At 41.4% G+C, this 17,953-nt stretch overlaps 1 protein-coding gene across 3 annotated transcripts in view; it reads right to left on the minus strand.

Annotated features, from left to right (window-relative positions):
- Window positions 1-17,953, minus strand: part of LOC127813892 (protein VASCULAR ASSOCIATED DEATH 1, chloroplastic) — a 102,455-nt gene that overhangs the window by 80,691 nt on the left and 3,811 nt on the right. The window lies entirely within an intron of this gene.

Consider the following 17,953-nt stretch of genomic DNA (forward strand, 5'->3'; position numbering starts at 1 on the left):
CCAACAGAAGATGATGTTGGCATGCTATGAAATGGAATTCAAGAAAAAATAAACTTGGCTTTTACTTGTCTGAAATACCTCATTGCCACTCTAGTCTTTGCCTAAAGTGAATGAGGTGTCAGGGACTTTCTTCTAGGCTTTCCTCTTGTGTCAGGTCTCTGGCCTTCCCCTTGTGCATGAAAGTGACAAGAATGACATCTTGTGTTATTGTTTTATTTCCCTCCATATGTTGGATTTCTTTTCCTTGATCTCTCTCCCTCACACTAAAGTACCAACCATGCAAAGTATTGTTGAAGAACATCAACACACAAATGCAGCACTTATTCAAACGGTGTTAGAGGATAACACGGCCTCTTCTACTCCAATCTTCATAAGCAATATGCCAATATCTCTCACCTTCACTATAACTTCCTTCATGCCACTGTCATCTCCTCCCTCTCTGATGTAGGGTGTACCAAACTAGAATAATCTAGCCAATAGAATACGGGATCAATAACTATGATGGGCATCATACCCATCTGTCCACCCACTATCCAATAAACACATAATCAAAGCTGTAGAGAGCAGCAGAGAGTCTATTCCCCAGTCCTGAAAGTCAGGTCTAAAATATGGGACCATACTACTACTAAAGCGGTGAAGATAAAGAATATCTCATACAACAGCCTACGGGCACACCAGCTACCAAAACAGAGCCTTTCCAGCCATGTCACCCACTTTAACCTGAAAGTAACTCAGCAAAAACACATGGCACGTTTCATTCAAAGATAGGAAACATATTTTTCAATAAAAAATAATTGCCATTATTTATTTTGAAAAAACCTTAAAAAAGTGCAGGCCTTGTAATTAAATAAGTATTAATAATTCCTGCAGTTGTCTCAACTCTATGATCCAACGAGCTTTTTCTTGGATTGATTTAGTTTATGCCAATGGCTGAATAGTTTTATGCTCAAAAACACCTAAATGTAATGTTGTGGTCTACAAAAAAGGGCATCCCCAGTGCACGAAGTACCCAGTTTGCAATAGTCATAATTTACACAACTTTCTGATAGGCCCCGGTTCACTAGACTTATCAAAGAAGGTCCAAGGGGCAGAGGCAGGGTGGTAAATTGGTTGGCTGGCTGGCTGTTACGTAGGGGTAGAGTGGGTAAATTGTTGGGTTGTTACACAACCCAACAAGTGCGAAATAGAATTCGGTTGAGGAGGGGGGAAGAGAATATATAGAAGGGGGAGAAATTGGTAAAGGGTAAGAAAGAATTTTGATTGAGTTCTCAAGGAGAGTTAAGGGCCTCTCGAATATCCAGTTTTTTTCTTGTAATTTGGTTGAGTTGGTGAATTGAATAGAACTTTAGTGGATTTTCTTTTCTAGTTCCCATCAATTTGGTATCAAAGCATCACCGATCCTAATGGTGAACCTGACGGACTGAGCAGGTGAATTGGAAGGGAGGATGGAAGGCATGCAACGGGGAGTTGAAGCCATGAGGGGTGAGGTTCAGTGGAGAAAAATGTAGCGAGCTTGCTGGAACAGTTCACTTGGATGAGAACGAGGTGGGAAGAGTAAGAACGAGAGCAGAAGAACAAGGAAAAGTTGGGAGGCCAGCCTCTGGAATTCATTTAGGATTCCGAGGCGATGCCAGAGATAGGAGTGCAGCAAGCTGAAGCAAGGGAGTTGGCGACCGAAGATCCGAGGGCGACGGTTGGAGATGCCCTTCTTTGAAAGCGAAGATCCTGACAGTCGGATATTCCGAACCGATAGGTACTTTACAGTGAATGGGCTAACTGGCGAGGAGAAGATGGACACAGCAACGCTGTGTTTGGAGGGTGTTGCACTTTCTTGGTTCCCATGGGAGGAGAAGCGGCGAAGGGTGAGGAATGGGGAGGACTTCAAGTTCCTGTTGAGGAGCCGCTTCCAACCCATCCAAGAAGGCTCCATTGAAGAGCGGTTTCTAGCCCTCCGGCAAAAAGGAATTGTCATGGAGTACCGCCAATGCTTTGAGGCATTGGCCTTGCCCCTTGAAAACCTACCAAAAGCCATGCTGGAAGGGCATTTCATAAATGGTTTACAACTTGATATCAAGGCCGAGTTGAGGGTGTTGAGGCCGAGGAGTTTGGAGCAGATAATGGACTTAGCTCAACGTATAGAGGAGCGGAATCAGGTGGTTCGGGGAGGTACCGGATCATAGTCGAACAAAGGACAGGTCATGCCGAACCAAATTTTGACTTACTAGCAAGGGGGAATTCTGCCACCCTCACAACAACCCCCAAAACAAACAACGGTCAATCCTTCTAACCCTTATCGACCAGAGGCTAGCGGGGGAGAGAGTAACCCACCCTTCAAGCGGCTTAGCAAGGCTGAGTGGAAGGCAAAAAGAGATAAGGGCATATGTTTTCAATGTGATGAGAAGTATACTGTAGGCCATAAATGCAGAAATAAAGAGCTGCAAGTGATGATGATATATGATGAAGAGGTAGATGAGGGAGAAACGTTGGAGGAGGTAGTAGGAGAGTCGGGGCAAGGGGAGGAGGTCATTGAGCTCTCCATGAATCCTGTAGTTGGATTAACCACACCACAAACTATGAAGCTCAAATAAGACATAGAGGGGTAGCCGGTAGTGGTGCTTATCGATGGAGGGGCAACTCATAACTTTATAAAGTTGGCGTTACCAAGGGAGGAAACAGTTGGATATGAGGTAGTTATGGGAACTGGAATGGTAGTGCAAGGGGCTGGAATTTGCAAAGGAGTGAAACTGAATCTCCAAAATTTGCAAATTGTAGAGGATTTTTTACCTCTGGACTTGGGGAGCTCAGATGTGATTTTGAGAATGAAATGGCTAGCAGTTGTTGGAAAAATGAATGTGGATTGGAAGGCCCTCACAATGAAATTCCAGATAGGAGGCATAACAATAACATTGCAAGGGGACCCTAGCTTGAGCAAGACCTTGGTGTCCTTTAAGGCGATGGTGAAGGATTTTAAGGAAAATGAAGAAGGAATGCTATTAGAATTGGGAACCATGGTAGCAAAGATCAAAGAAGATCAAAAGGAAGCCCCAGGGGCGTGTTGGCTGAGTTTGAGAGGGTTTTCTCTACATTGAAAGGGTTGCCAACCTTGCAAGAGGAAGGATCACACCATCAATCTAGTTCCGGGAATCACACCGGTTAGTGTAAGGCCCTACCGATACCCCTATTTGCAAAAAAAATGAAATTGAGAAGTTGGTGGGGGAGATGCTAGCTGCTGGAATTATACAACCTAGTTCCAACCCATTTTCGAGTCTGGTGGTATTGGTAAAAAGGACGGACGGAGGGTGGTGTTTTTGTGTGGACTATAGGGCCTTGAACAAGGTCACTATACCGAATAAATTTCCCATTCCCGTGATAGAGGAGTTACTTAATAAGTTGCATGGTGTCAGGGTCTTCTCCAAGCTCGATTTGAAATTTGATTACCATCAGATTAGAATCAAGTCAGAGGATGTTCCCAAGACAGCTTTCAAGACTCATGAAGGGCATTACAAGTTCCTAGTAATGCCATTCCGGCTGACGAATGCGCCAGCCACCTTCCAATCATTGATGAATGACGTTCTCAAGGAATATTTGCGGCATTTTGTGTTGGTATTCTTCAATGATATATTGGTGTATAGTAGGGATTTTGAACAACACACACAACATTTACGTTGTGACTTAAAGGTACTATCTGACAACCAACTCTTTGCCAACAAGAAGAAATGTGTTTGGGCAGCTGGAAATTGAATATTTAGGCCATGTTATATCTCATCATGGGGTTTCAGCCGATCAAAGTAAGGTACAAGCTATGTTAGAGTGGCTCCTACATCGATAAAGGAATTGAGAGGGTTCCTTGGCCTCACGGGGTATTATAGACGCTTTGTGAGGGATTATGGCAAGTTAGCAAGGCCTCTAACGGAGATATTAAGGAAGAATAACTTCCTTTGAGATGTGGCAGCCAAGCAGGCCTTCCAGCAACTTAAGGCTAAAATGGTATCCCTACCATTTTAGCCTTGTCGGACTTTGGGAAGCCCTTTGTCATTGAGACTGATGCCTCGGGACAAGGTATGGGGGTTGTATTAATACAAGAACAAAAGGCCTATTGCTTATTTCAGTCATGCTTTCAGTCAGTTAGGAAGGAAAAAATCTGTTTATGAGAGGGAACTGATGGCCATAATGTTTGTTGTGCAAAAATGGAGACATTATTTGTTAGGTAGGAAGTTTGTGATCCGAACAAATCAAAGAAGTCTTGAATACTTGATGAAACAGCGGGTGGTGAGTTCGGAATACTTGAAATGGATGGTGAAATTGATGGGGTTTCAATTTGAGATACAATATCAGCCGGTTTTAGAGAATAAAGCAGTTGATGGGCTGCTACAAATCTACCACCCAGCAACAATAATGGCCTTAATAGTGCCTAAAGTGGTCCAAATGGATGAGTTAGCCAGTGAGGTAAAGGCAGATGAAAGATTGCAAGGAATTATCCAGGAGCTCCAGCTAATCCCACTTCACACCCCAACTTCTAGCTAGTGGACAACCATTAGCTAGTGGACAACCATCTACCCGAGGGATCCACTCTCATTCCATTGTTTCTTCATAGGGGGATGAGGGGCACGATGGAAGTATAGGGGGCACTCAAGATTCTTAAAAACCTACAAAAGGGTGGCAACAAATGCCTGTTGGCAAGGAATGAAAAGGGATATATACAGGTATGTAAGTGATTGTTCAATTTGCCAACGAAATAAATATATGGCCTTAGCACTGGGGGGACTCTTGCAGCCTCTTCCTATCCCAAACCAAATTTGGGATGACATTGCTATGGACTTCATTGAGGGATTGCCAAAGTCGAGCAAGATGGATTCAATTTTGGTGGTGGTGGACAAATTTAGTAAGTACGAGTATTTCATTGGCCTTAAACACCCATTCACAACTGGGGAGGTGGCAGGAATTTTTATCAAGGAAGTGGTGAGACTTCATGGAATGCCAAGGTCCATTATATCGGGTAGAGACAAAATTTTCATGAGCAAATTTTGGGTGGAGATGTTCCGACTACAAGGTACCAAACTCAATAGAAGCACAGCCTATCACCCTCAAATAGATGGGCAAACTGAGGTACTTAACTGGACTTTAGAAACCTACCTACGTTGTTTTGCTTCCTCTAAACTGAAGGCATGGTACATGTAGCTACCTTGGGCTGAATTATGGTATAATACCTCCTACCACACTGTTGCCAAGGTGACTCCATTTCAAGCAGTGAATGGGCGAGAACCACCACCCCTGCAGTGTATGGGCGAGAACCACCACTCCTATTGAGGTTTGAGAAGGGAACTACCCCTGTTTCAATGGTGGAGCAGCAGCTGATTGAGAGAGATGTGATCCTTGAGGAATTGAAGGCATAGCTGATGGGAGCACAAGCAGTGATGAAGAAGGGAACAAATCTGAAAAGAAGGGAGGTGAAGTACAAAGCAGGAGACTTGGTTTTGAAGAAATTTTCTTTTGGAAGAATAATACCGCTTCTTATTATTCCCTTGAGAATGTCACAAATATATACACAGTGGATCCTAAGAATTCTCCTAAATTTTAGAGATTAGATTCTTACTTTGTAGGACTAGATTACAACAATCTTAAATACAAACAAATCTAATAAAAATAAAAGATACGATATAACAGCAATATAAATCAAGATAAATCAGCCGATAACGAGCTTAGTAGTTCATCAACTCGGACATTAGCTCGGCCTTCCACAGCTAGGCAGCTCGGCCTCATCAACTCGGCAGCTAGGCCTTCTATCAGCTCGGCCTCCTATTAGCTCGGCAGCTAGGCCTCATCAGCTCGCAACACTCCCTCCCAAACTGAGGAATAGATACAAGTCATTCCCAACTTGCCAATTCGTAACTCGAACCCTGGCCTTGCAACAGTTTTTGTGAAAATATCAGCCACATGATTAGTAGTTGGAATGTAGGATAAGCTGATTCCTGCTTCTTCAATTTCCCAATTTATAAAACACCTGTCAATTCTTACATGTTTCATTCGGTCACGCTGAACCAGATTCTTCACAATACTGATAGCAGACTTGTTATCACTATAAACTTCTGTTGGTTGAGATAAGGATATCCCCAAGTCTTCCATCATCCTTTCCAGCCAAATAACTTCACATATCCCTTGAGCAATAGCACGAAATTCGGCCTCAGCATTGCTTCGAGCCACTACGGATTGCTTTTTCCTCCTCCAAGTAACCATATTACCCCATGACTTGGTGCAATAACCTAAAGTTAACATATTATCCTCACGTGAACCAGCCCAATCAGCATCCACAAAACATTCAATTCTTCTTTCATTAGTTTTCCTGAACATCAGCCCTTTCCCAGCTATTCCCTTAAGGTATCTTAGAACATGGAACCCTGCATTCATATGTTTTTGAGCAGGAGAATGCATGTATTAACTTATGACACTCACTGCATAGACTATGTTTGGCCTTATAAGTGACAAATAAATTAGTCTACCAACCAGCCTTTGGTACCTTTCTTTTTCAACAGGAGAGTCTTCTTTTTCTTCGACATTCCAACCCTTTTCTAGAAGAGTATCAGCCGGTCTACATGCTAACATCCCAGTTTCCTTTAACAAATCAAGTGTGTACTTCCTTTGAGAGATGAATAGCCCTTCTTTACTCCGAGCTACCTCCATTCCCAAGAAGTATCTCATGACTCTTAAGTCTTTCACTTCAAATTCAATTTTTAATTGCTTCTTCAAATTTTCAATTTCCTATAAGTCGTCACTTGTCACAATAATACCATCAACATAAACAATTAATATGGCATTTTTACCTTCTATTGTAGACTTTATAAATAGGGTATGGTCAGCTTGCCCTTGCTTATATCCCAAACGATTGAGAGTTATGCTAAATTTCTTAAACCAAGCCCTTGGAGACTACTTTAATCCATACAAGAATTTCATTAATTTACACACATTTCCATTGCCAATTTCCTGTTCAAATCCTGGGAGTATTCTCATATATATCTCCTCATCCAAGTCACCATTCAAAAAAGCATTTTTAATATCAAATTGAAGTAGAGGCCAATCAAAATTAACAACAAGAGAAATTAATACCGGAATTGAGTTGAGTTTGGCACAGGAGCAAAAGTCTCCTCATAGTCAATCCCATATGTTTGAGTAAACCCTTGTGCAACCAATCTTGCCTTGTATCTTTCAACACTTCCATCTGCATTATGCTTTATTGTGAAAACCCATCTACAACCAACCACCCTTTTGTTTGAAGGTAGTTTAACAATCTCCCATGTGTTATTTTTCACCAAGGCACTCATCTCCTCCATAGTTGCAACTTTCCACTTAGGATCACTCATAGCCTCTTGAATATTCCTTGGAACGACAACGCTGTCAATACTTGCAACAAATCCCTTGTACTAAGGGGATAACTTAGCATAAGTTAAGTGATTAGACATAGGATACTTAACACAAGATCTCACCCCTTTCCTTAGAGCAATAGGCACAGCCCAATCCAAATTATCACTACTGGTAGACTCATTCTCAGTGTTGTTTTTTGATAGACCAGCATCTGGAAGTGATGATTGGTTTTGTTGTCCCTCAAGATGGGCCTTTGAACGTCTAGAATACACTTGTAGAGGATTTTTAGCAACTAAATATAGAGTTGAAACATGAGGTTCGGTTCAACTGTAGTTTCTAGCTGAGAGGATGGCCGAGAAGATGGATTAAGAGAAATAGGAGAAGAGCTTGAAGGATTTGCCCTTATGCTATCGGAACCTGAAGGCTGCGTCATTGAACGGGCTGAACATGCCATATGGTCAGAAGCACCCGTATCTACTATCCATGTATTCTTAGAAAGTTTGCTGGAACTTAGATAGTAATGGGGATTACCTTGTAAAGCAGTAGCTACCATAAGAGGACTTGGAGAGGATATACCTTGATTCAACAGCTTATACAAGGTCTGAATCTGCTCCTTTGATAGGTTAAGGCTGGTACTGCATCCTGTTTCCTTTGGTGCATCAACTATGTAAGTAGTCCTTCCACTCTCTTTTTTTCCTCTTGGCTTCCAGTTAACTGGTTTCCCATGAATTTTCCAACATGTTTCTTTGGTATGATATGGCATTTTATAGTGGTCACACCACTGCTTCTCCCGTCCTAGATTCCTCGGTTGACTCTCTTCTTGTTTAAAACTTGTTAAAGTAGAATTTTGGTAAGTTAAAGGGGACTCACCTTGCTGATTTAGCATTACCTTTCTTCGGTTTTCCTCCCTCTGAACCTCAGCAAAAACTTCTCGAAATGCAGGCAAAGGTTTTGTACCCAAGATTCTGCCTATTACTTCATCCAAATCAAGGTTAAGACCATGTAGGAAATCAAACACTTGATCCTTCTCAATCATCTTACTATATTTTGTACTATCCGCAGAACATTCCTAATTAATGGTGTAAAACAAATCCATCTCATGCCCAAATTCAACCAAAACATTAAAGTAATCCGTAACATTTAGATTACCTAGTCGTGTGGTCCTAATGGCAGATCTAATCTCAAAGCATTGAGATGAGTTCTCCAAATCTAAGTACATGTCTTGGACCGAATCCTATATCTCCTTCGCGGTTTTATAGAATAGGTAAGTTCTTCCTATTCTAGGCTCCATCGAATTGATCAGCCAGGCCATTATGGTGGAATTCTTGGCTTCCCAGGTACCATATGTGGTTGTTGAGCTCAATGGAGGAGGAGTAGAGCCTGTTAAGTAACCAACCTTGCCTTTTCCCTTGATAACCAGCATAACTGATTGAAACCATTCCCTAAAGTTGCTCCCATTCAACTTATGGTGAGTAATCTGTATAGGAAGAAGATCAATTGAGTTGTTGGAAAGGTTTGTTGCAGAACTCGAAAGTGGAACAGACGGATTGATCGGAGAACTTGTGGCAGAAGCCTCGGTTAGAGTGGGATTAGGTTAAGTATCCGCCATTGAGAAACAGGGTGTAGACGAAAGAAACAAATAACACTGATTGATGAAGCAAGGTGTGGACGAAAAATAGAATAGAGGCTGCTTTAAGAGCAGGCTCTGATACCATGAAGAAATCTTCTTTTGGAAGAATAATATCGTTTCTTATTATTCCCTTGAGAATGCCACAAATATATATACAGTAGATCCTAAGAATTCTCCTAAATTTTAGAGATTAGATTCCTACTTTGTAGGACTAGATTACAACAACCTTAAATACAAACAAATCTAATAAAAAGGAAAAATATGATCTAACAGCAATATAAATCAAGATAAATCATAAAAAATAAATCAGCCGATAACGAGCTTAATAGTTCGTCAACTCGGCCATTAGCTCGGCCTTCCACAACTCAGCCTCATTAGCTCGCAACAGGTTTATTTGAAACTAAGGCCATATAGGCAAAAATCATTGGCGTGAAAATGAAAAGTTGGATGCCCGATATTATGGTCCATTTGAAATTGAGAAGGAAGTAGGTCCGGTAGCTTATAAACTAATACTGCCACCTCATTGCCCAATCCATCCTGTTTTTCATGTGTCCCAACTACAAGAGGCAAGAGGGGCATTGGAAGCTAATGTGGAGACTTCTCAACAGCTGAATGAAGACCTTGAGATGCTGGTAGAACCGGAGGCAGTGCTTGGAGTTCGGCCAGGAACCAGGAAGAACTTACAGGGATTAGAGGTGCTCATATAATGGAAAGGGCTACCCCCATTGGAAGCTACTTGGGAGCCTTACCTCTTGATCCAGCAACAATTTCCATTTTTCCACCTTGAGGACAAGGTGAAAGTTGGGGGGGGGGGGGGGGGGGGGGGGGGAGAGTAATGATAGGCCCCCCGGTTCACTGGACTTATTAAAGAAGGTCCAAGGAACAGGGCAAGATGGTAAATCGGCTAGCTGGCATAACAACTAGCCATGTGCGTAGGGGTAGAGTGGGGAAATTGCTGAGTTGTGTAACAACCCAACAAGTGCGAAACAGAATTCGATTGAGGAGGGGGGAAAAGAATATGTAGAGGGGGGAGAAATTGGTAAAGGGTAAGAAAAAATTTTGATTGAGTTCTTAGGGAGAGTTAAGAGCCTCTCGAATGCCCAGTTTTTTTCTTGTAATCTGGCTGAGTTGGTGAATTGAATAGAACTTCAATGGATTTTCTGTTCAGATTCCCATCACTTTCCCATTTCATTTTTGCAAAAAGGCTATTTTGACAACTCAAACTAGTTATCTTTCAGTCACAAAGAAGCAACGTTACCATTGCTACCAAGCTTGCCCACCTTTAAAGAGATCATAGAATTCTATAAAAATGTTGAACCCACTTCTCACTTTAACCATTTTGTCTTGATTCCTCAAGTAACATCCTCCAAAATTGTTGGAAGATTGGTAGTATCAAGCTCAAATCGGGGGAGATTTCCAACTATTTCCTTTATATTGTTTCCTTTCATAGTTGATTCTACTTTCAAATTGTTTCCTATATTAGAGATTTGGTAACCTTCTTAATCTTGTTCTTCCCTTAGCCTATATATTATACTCTTCCCCATGGGTATAAGTATCGAAGAAAACATTCTTGAAATAAAGATATAGAAATTTCAAGATTTCATGGTATCAGAGCAAGGTAACAAACCTTAGCTGCTACTGTCTAGGTTCCAATCCCTCTGGTCGACTAGGTCCACAATTAAGTGTGCCGCCGTCGATGGGAACCAACTTGATCGTCGTTGTTGTTGTCCCATTCAAGCCCGGCCGCCATCAAAGACAATCGACGCCGTCGTCGCCTTCGCCATTCCAATTGAACTCAATCGCCACCGATGCCAGGTTCAAATAGCCAACATCGTGATCTCCGTCGCTCATGCAACCAAGCCTAGCCACTATCAAATCTCGATTCCGAAGCAATTGTCCCTGTTGCGTCTAAAATTGAACCAAGTCTTGGTCACTGCTGCCAAACACCATCACTGCCAGCCACTGCCACAACCAAGTTGTTTAAGCCAACCAACCACTACCGAATGAAAACGCAGTTTGGTCTCATGGCAGATCTACCTCCATCGCCAACTAATTTGGAGTTTGCACAAGCATCATCCAACCATAGCCCAAACCCTAATCCAATTATCCCAGCCAGTTTTATTCCATTGGGTCCAAACCTACAACCCATCAACTTTAATCCCTCCATTCAAATCACCCAACAAAAGCTCAACGGATTGAACTTCCGTGAGCGGTTTCAGTCGATTCTTCTAGTCATTAAAGGGGAGGGGAAGATGGGTTATCTAACAAGCAAAACTGCAACACCACCTCCAACTGATCCGGCATACAAAATGTGGGAAGCAGAAAATTCCATCGTAATGGCCTGGCTAATCAACTCTATGGACCCAAAGATCGAGAGGACGCACCTATTCTACGATACCGCCCATGAGATTTGGACAACAGTTCAAGAGATGTACTCTGATCTCCAAAACTCAGCTCAATGCTTAGAAATTCAATCTACTCTCCATAACACTCGACAAGAAAATAGGTCAGTTACCGAATATTTTAACATTTTAATTGAGTTATGGCAAGAAATTGATTTATTCTACATCATTAAATGGAAGTGTGCCCATGATGGTATTCTATATAACCAAATGCTAGAAAAAGAAAAAGAGTGTGATTTTCTTCAAGGGCTTAACAAGAACTAGATGAAGTTCGAGGGCATATTCTTGGGATAAAACCATTGCCCTCACTCAAAGAAGCCTTTGCTATGGTAAGAAGGGAAGAAAGCCACAAAAGAGTGATGTTGGATTCAAGTCCAATGGGAGAAAAGACTCATCTAGGTTATGCCCTAGTCACTAACCAAAGAGATGTGAGCAACCATTCTTGTCCACAATGCCCGAAAGAGAATAAATCCTGGTGTGACCATTGCCATAAGCCCTACCACACCAAAGAGACCTACTGGCACCTTCATGGGAAACAGGCATATTGGAAACTCAAAAGCCAACGGAAGCAACATGCTCATGTGGCAGAATCTACTTCAAACCCAAAGAAGCCAATTGTTGCCCCATTCACTGATGAACAAATGGAACTATTAAAGAACCTGCTAACACAATCCCAATCTGAATCCCCTACTCCTACTACCTTTGCTGCCAATGTCGCACAAAAAGGTAATTCTCAGTCATCCTTGTTGTCAAAACAAGTCTCTAGCAGTGAATGGATTGTTGATTCAGGGCCTTTGACCATATAACTAGGTCGTTCATATTTTTCTCTTCATATCGTCCGCGCGATGGGGAGGTAAAAATTACTGTGACTAATGGGAGTTCTATGGTTGCTACTGGTATTGGGAATTTGAATTTGTTTGGGCTAAAACTCGAGTTTGTCTTGGATGTCCCGAATTTACAATATAATCTCATTTCTACTAGCAAGCTAACTAAGGATCAAAACTATGCAATAACCTTTTTTCCTACTCATTATGAATTTCAAAATTTGTCTATGGGGACAATGATTGGCAATGCTTTGGAACAAAATGGCCTCTACTATTTCATTGCTTCTCCTTTAAGATTGGGTCCATTCAAGAAACTTTCTTTGTCTAGTAAATGTGCTCCTTTGGCATAATCGTCTTGGTCATCCCAACTTTACTTATTTGAAGTACATGTACCTTGATTTATTTCTCAATAAAAATGTCTCTTCTTTCACTTGTGAGCATTGTATTCTTGCTAAACAGACTTGCAAACTTCATCCCCTCCCCCTCCCCCCAGTTCTTACCATGCCTCCAAACCCTTTTATCTTATTCACAGTGACATTTAGGGGCTTGCTTGTGTGGCCAACATTACTGGGGTTCATTGGTTCCTTACTTTTATAAATGACCATACCCATGTGTGTTGGATTTATCTCCTAAAAGAAAATTTTGAAACCAGTACCATTTTCAAGCAATCCCATAAACTTGTTACCAATTTGTTTCAATCACCTATTCAAATTCTTCTTTCTGACAATGGGATGGATTACTTCACCCATGAATTAAATGCCTATCTTACGAAATATGACATCCTTCATCAAAACTCTTGTCCCTATTCTCCTCAACAAAATGGTATTGTTGAGCAAGAAAATCGTCATGTTCTGGAAGTTGCTCACTCTCTTATGTTCACTTCCAATGTTCCAAATTATTTTTGAGGGGAAGTTGTGCTCACTGCTACCTATCTTATCAATTGTCTTCCTTCAAAAACCCTTCGATTTCTACCTCCTCTCATTGTTTAAGCCAAGAGTTCCCTTCAGTCCGTCTCCCTAATTCCGTTCCACCCAAAATATTCGGGGTACAATCTTTGTTCATAATCTCGATTCGACTCGCAAAAAACTCAATTCCAAGGCTTCTAAATGCATCTTCCTCGGCTACTCTCCTACTCAAAAAGGGTACAAGTGCTACTACCCTACGTTCAGACGCTTTTACATTTCCTATGATACCACATTTCTGGAAACTCAACCCCTTTTCCCCAAAGCTTATCTTCAAAGGGAGACCTCAGCCAAAGATCAACATTGGGATCTGTCTATCTCCTTTCCAATTTCTCTTCCACTACCTAATCTCACATCCCAGGACCTATCTGCCCAACAATTTGAATCTAATCCTAGAATGGTGATTGGTCAAGTGGGAGAAGTTGGAAAATCATCTCAAGAGGAGCTGATAGTCTATTCTAAGAGACCACAAGTTCCTCAGCAAAGCATACCACTGAACTGAGAGCCAAATCCAATGGAAAACACACAACTTGGAGAAGGTAAATGTATAGTAGATCATCTTAACATGCCTATTACCCTAAAGAAATGAGTAAGGTCTTGTACTTAGTACCCCATATCCAGCCATCTCACTTACTCTAAGCTCTCCCCAAAATTCAAGGCATTCACTTCAAGCCTACATCATGTAAAGATTCTTAACAATGTTCATGAAGCCCTTCAGGATCAGCAATGGAAGGCAGCTGTAATGGAGTGTCACAACCCAAGAGTTAATTAAAATAGCTATGCTATATTTCTTTTACTTTAATTGCTGCACCTATATTCCAGCTATTAATTCTGTTAGAATTAGAAAGGCCACATGTGAGGGATTAGGAAAAGGACAAAATAGTTTATTGTAACTGCTGTGGGGGGGGGGGGGGGGGGGATGATCTGTTGCATCCACACTCACGCCAAGCAGCACCTATATGTATTCATCCCATTCCATGGGAGAAGGCATGCTGAAAATTGATATTGAATCTCTGATTTTCCTCTCTACATTTCTCTCTAAATCTCCCTTCCATTTCTCTCTATTACTCTCTCCCTTTCTGCTGATTTCTTCCCCCCATTTCTGCCCCATTTCCTTCTCCAATCATTCTGTTATCAGTTCTATTTCAATTATAACTTCTTCCCCAATTCAATCCCTCCCCGATTACTTCTTAAACTTGTTATGAACTCTAGGTTCATGACATGGAGGGAATGACAGCTCTAAATGAGAACAAGACTTGGGATATTGCTCCTCTTCCAAATGGGAAAAGAAGGCCGTGGGATGTAAGTGGATCTTCACCACAAAATTGAATGTTGATGGACATATAGACAAATACAAGGCAAGACTAGTTGCTCAAGGGTATACTCAGACCTATGGTATAGATTACAAAAAAACATTTGCTCCTATTGCCAAGTTGAACTCTAATAGAGTCCTTATCTCTCTCGCTACCAATCTAGATTGGGATTTACACTAGATAGATGTAAAGAATGCATTTTTGAATGGAAACTTGGAAGAAGAAGTATATATGAGACTCCCTCATGGGTTTGAAGAAGATAGAGCAGGCATGGTGTGCAAACTAAGAAAGTCCTTGTATGGACTAAAGCAATCTCCCAGAGTGTGGTTTACTCAATTCAGTACAGCTATGAAGCAATTCGGTTACACAGAGTCAAGTAGGTGAGAAACAGATCATTCTTATTGTCTATGTAGATGATATGATAATTACTGGAGATGACACACAAGAAATCGCCAAGCTCAAAGATCAGTTGTAGGCAGAATTCAAAGTAAAAGACCTCAGACACCTACAATATTTTCTTGGAATAGAAATTGCTAGGAGTAAAAAGGGCATTTTTATTTCCCAAAGGAAGTACACCTTGGATCTATTGAAGGAGACAAGGACACTGGGATGCAAACTTGTAGGAACACCCCTAGACCGAAATTGGAAGCATAAAATTACTGAAGAGATGTCATGTACCTAGGGTTTAGCCTAGGGCTAAATTGAAAATCGAAAAAATCCGAATGAATTGGGACCAAGAACAGAAGGGATTGGAGGAAGAATTGAGCAGAACTAGAGGAGATAGTAGATGGAACAGAGAAAGGGCAATATTAGCAGAGAGGGAAGGAGGAAATCTGAGAGAATTTGAGAGAGGGAAATAATGAGATAATTCAATATCATTCACATAATTCTTTTCATCCTCAGTTGTGGCTTATGTATAGCCTAACAACCTCCCACATACACCCATGTGCAATACAACAAATAGTCTAACTGCATATAGCTAAGGACAAAGTCCTATAACAGAAAATTGCAAAGGAAATTACAATAATTGTATATTGCATGAAAACTCCTACTATTATATTTACTAATCTATCCTTGGGGATCTTTGGGGTCATGACAATTCCCCCCTCCTTGAGAGAATTCTTATCCCCAAGAACTTGCAACAATTGGGCCACTGCTCTTATCCAATTCCAACTTTCTTCATCTATTTTATTCCTATTTCTTTCTTTCTCCTCCTAGGCCTCTTCTTCTTCGTTCTTAGGTTTCCAAGATCAATTGCAGGCATAATTTGGCCTAGAACTTCAATAGAAGCAACCTGATCAAGTTCAAGCTCACTACAACCACCTCCTACAATAGTTGTCCAATCAAAATTGGTCTCCACTTTAAGAAAATAATCAGCCATCGGTTCATCCCTCAATGCAATAGATAGCAACTCGGATTTACCACTGGGAGTAAAAACCAACACAATAGTAGGAGTTTTGTTCCCTTCGGCAAAACCTTTGACTTCTTCCATTATATCCCTTAGCTTTCCTCCAACTAGTGTTGTCTTCACCTTCTCGTTGCCTATTTTAACCCAAGCCACAAAATCCTCAACTTTTTCCAAAATCACATTCCCCACATTAGCCAATTTTCCATATATTAGACTAGACCCCTGGGGTAATGCAAGGGACTTTGCTTCCTCTATCAATCCCTTCAATAATTCTTCATTTTTTTCCCTGCCAGCTCTCATTAGGCATATCCAGATGTATTAGCTCTCCCCCTGGTTGCCAAACAGCTGTAACCGAATTCATGTCAACAGAATTCTCCTTCAATAGAGTTCCAATAGTATTTATAATAGGCAAATTGCCTTCCTCTACAGCATCAACAACCAATATTTCTCCCTCACCCTTGACATGAATTCCCTAATCCCATGTCGGTAATTCAACAACATCTTCTTCTTTTTGTTCACCATAATATTTCTGAAACTCACTCTCAACAACATCTTCTTCTTTTTGCTCACCGGAATATTTCAAAAGCTCACTCTCGACACTTTTCTCCTCCAAGAGTCCTCTATTACGATAACTCAATCTTGATGATTGATTGTTTGAATCAATCATCTTCTGGTTAGAACATCCGGGATGGTCATCTAAAACATTTCTTCTCGGTTTATCGAAAAACTCAGCAGGAAAGCTTTAGTGATACTTCTTAGTTAACATCTTTGCAAACTCTTGTAACTACTTGTGTAACATACGACCGAATTCCTCGCAGGTTCTATTGACCTAATTATCTAATTTCTTTTCCCATGTCTGATGTTTTTGGCCAAACTCCTCATGATTTCTGTTGCATCCAACTGAAAATGCAGCATTCTTCTATTGCGATTGAGACTCCAATTGTCTCATTTGTGCACTGCTCCCCATGCCCGACTTCTCACGAACAGGACATCCCACTGAAAATGCAGCATTCTTCTGCTGCAATTGAGTCTCCAATGGTCTCACACGTGCACTATCCGTCGTGACAAAAATCTCACGAGCGGGACAAGCCAAAGGCTAAGAAATCGGAGCTTTGTACATCTTAAATCCCACACTTCCCAGTCAATCGTTGTGGGTTACTTGTTGGAACTTCCAATTCCATTGAATTCACCAATCTCTAGAATTTGTTGTTCAATCAATTCACCGAGATCGCCTTCAAATTCTGAATAGAGATCATAACCAATAATCATTTGGAATGACCCTAGAACCACCTAGGTTGCTCGCTGTCAATTTTCGATCAACCTTGTTTCCTTCCGACTTAGATTTGAAACGCGAAAAATCCATTGCTCAGTCACTTCAGCAGGGTTCACCACGCTTCCGCTGCACTTTGGCAGAGTTGTTAGAATTGACCTATAGGTCGGCAGGGTTCACCACACTTCCACTGCTCTTATCACACTTCTGCAACTAATGGTCAACGATCACCGACTCCAATTGTTACAACTTCCTAAATCGGGGCCAAGAATTAATTCTCAGCCGAGAGACCAACCAAGCTCGCTGGAATGCTTGAACTCGTTGATTTCATTGAATCACCGGTTCGCTGGAATCTCCTCAAACCCCGTTGCCTCAATCGTGTAACTCCTTGAGAATTGGTCGGATGTTGCTTCTCTCCTAGATCGCCGACCATTGCGGCCTATATCGTCGAAATTGCTTCACCCTTCCCCTTCGAACACAACTCAGTAGATTTCACAATCGAGGGTCCTACATTGGAAATTGACCACATCTAGATGCGATAGCCCCGACCCGATCGAAACTCATTTGACTAGATCGCCGTTGAAATCCGCCTTGCAACAATCGCCTAAGGGAATCACTCATCTCGCAGTAGTCACCTTCAACTTGAATCAAAACCACCGCCAAGGATTAACCTGATTCTGATACCAATTTGTCATGTACCTAGGGTTTAGCCTAGGGCTGGATTAGGAAGAATCCAAATGAATTGGGACCAAGAAAAAAAGGGATTGGAGGAAGAATTGAGCAAAATT

The sequence above is a fragment of the Diospyros lotus genome, chromosome 12 (assembly GCF_014633365.1).
Source record: "Diospyros lotus cultivar Yz01 chromosome 12, ASM1463336v1, whole genome shotgun sequence".
In the NCBI taxonomy this organism is placed as follows: Eukaryota; Viridiplantae; Streptophyta; class Magnoliopsida; order Ericales; family Ebenaceae; genus Diospyros; species Diospyros lotus.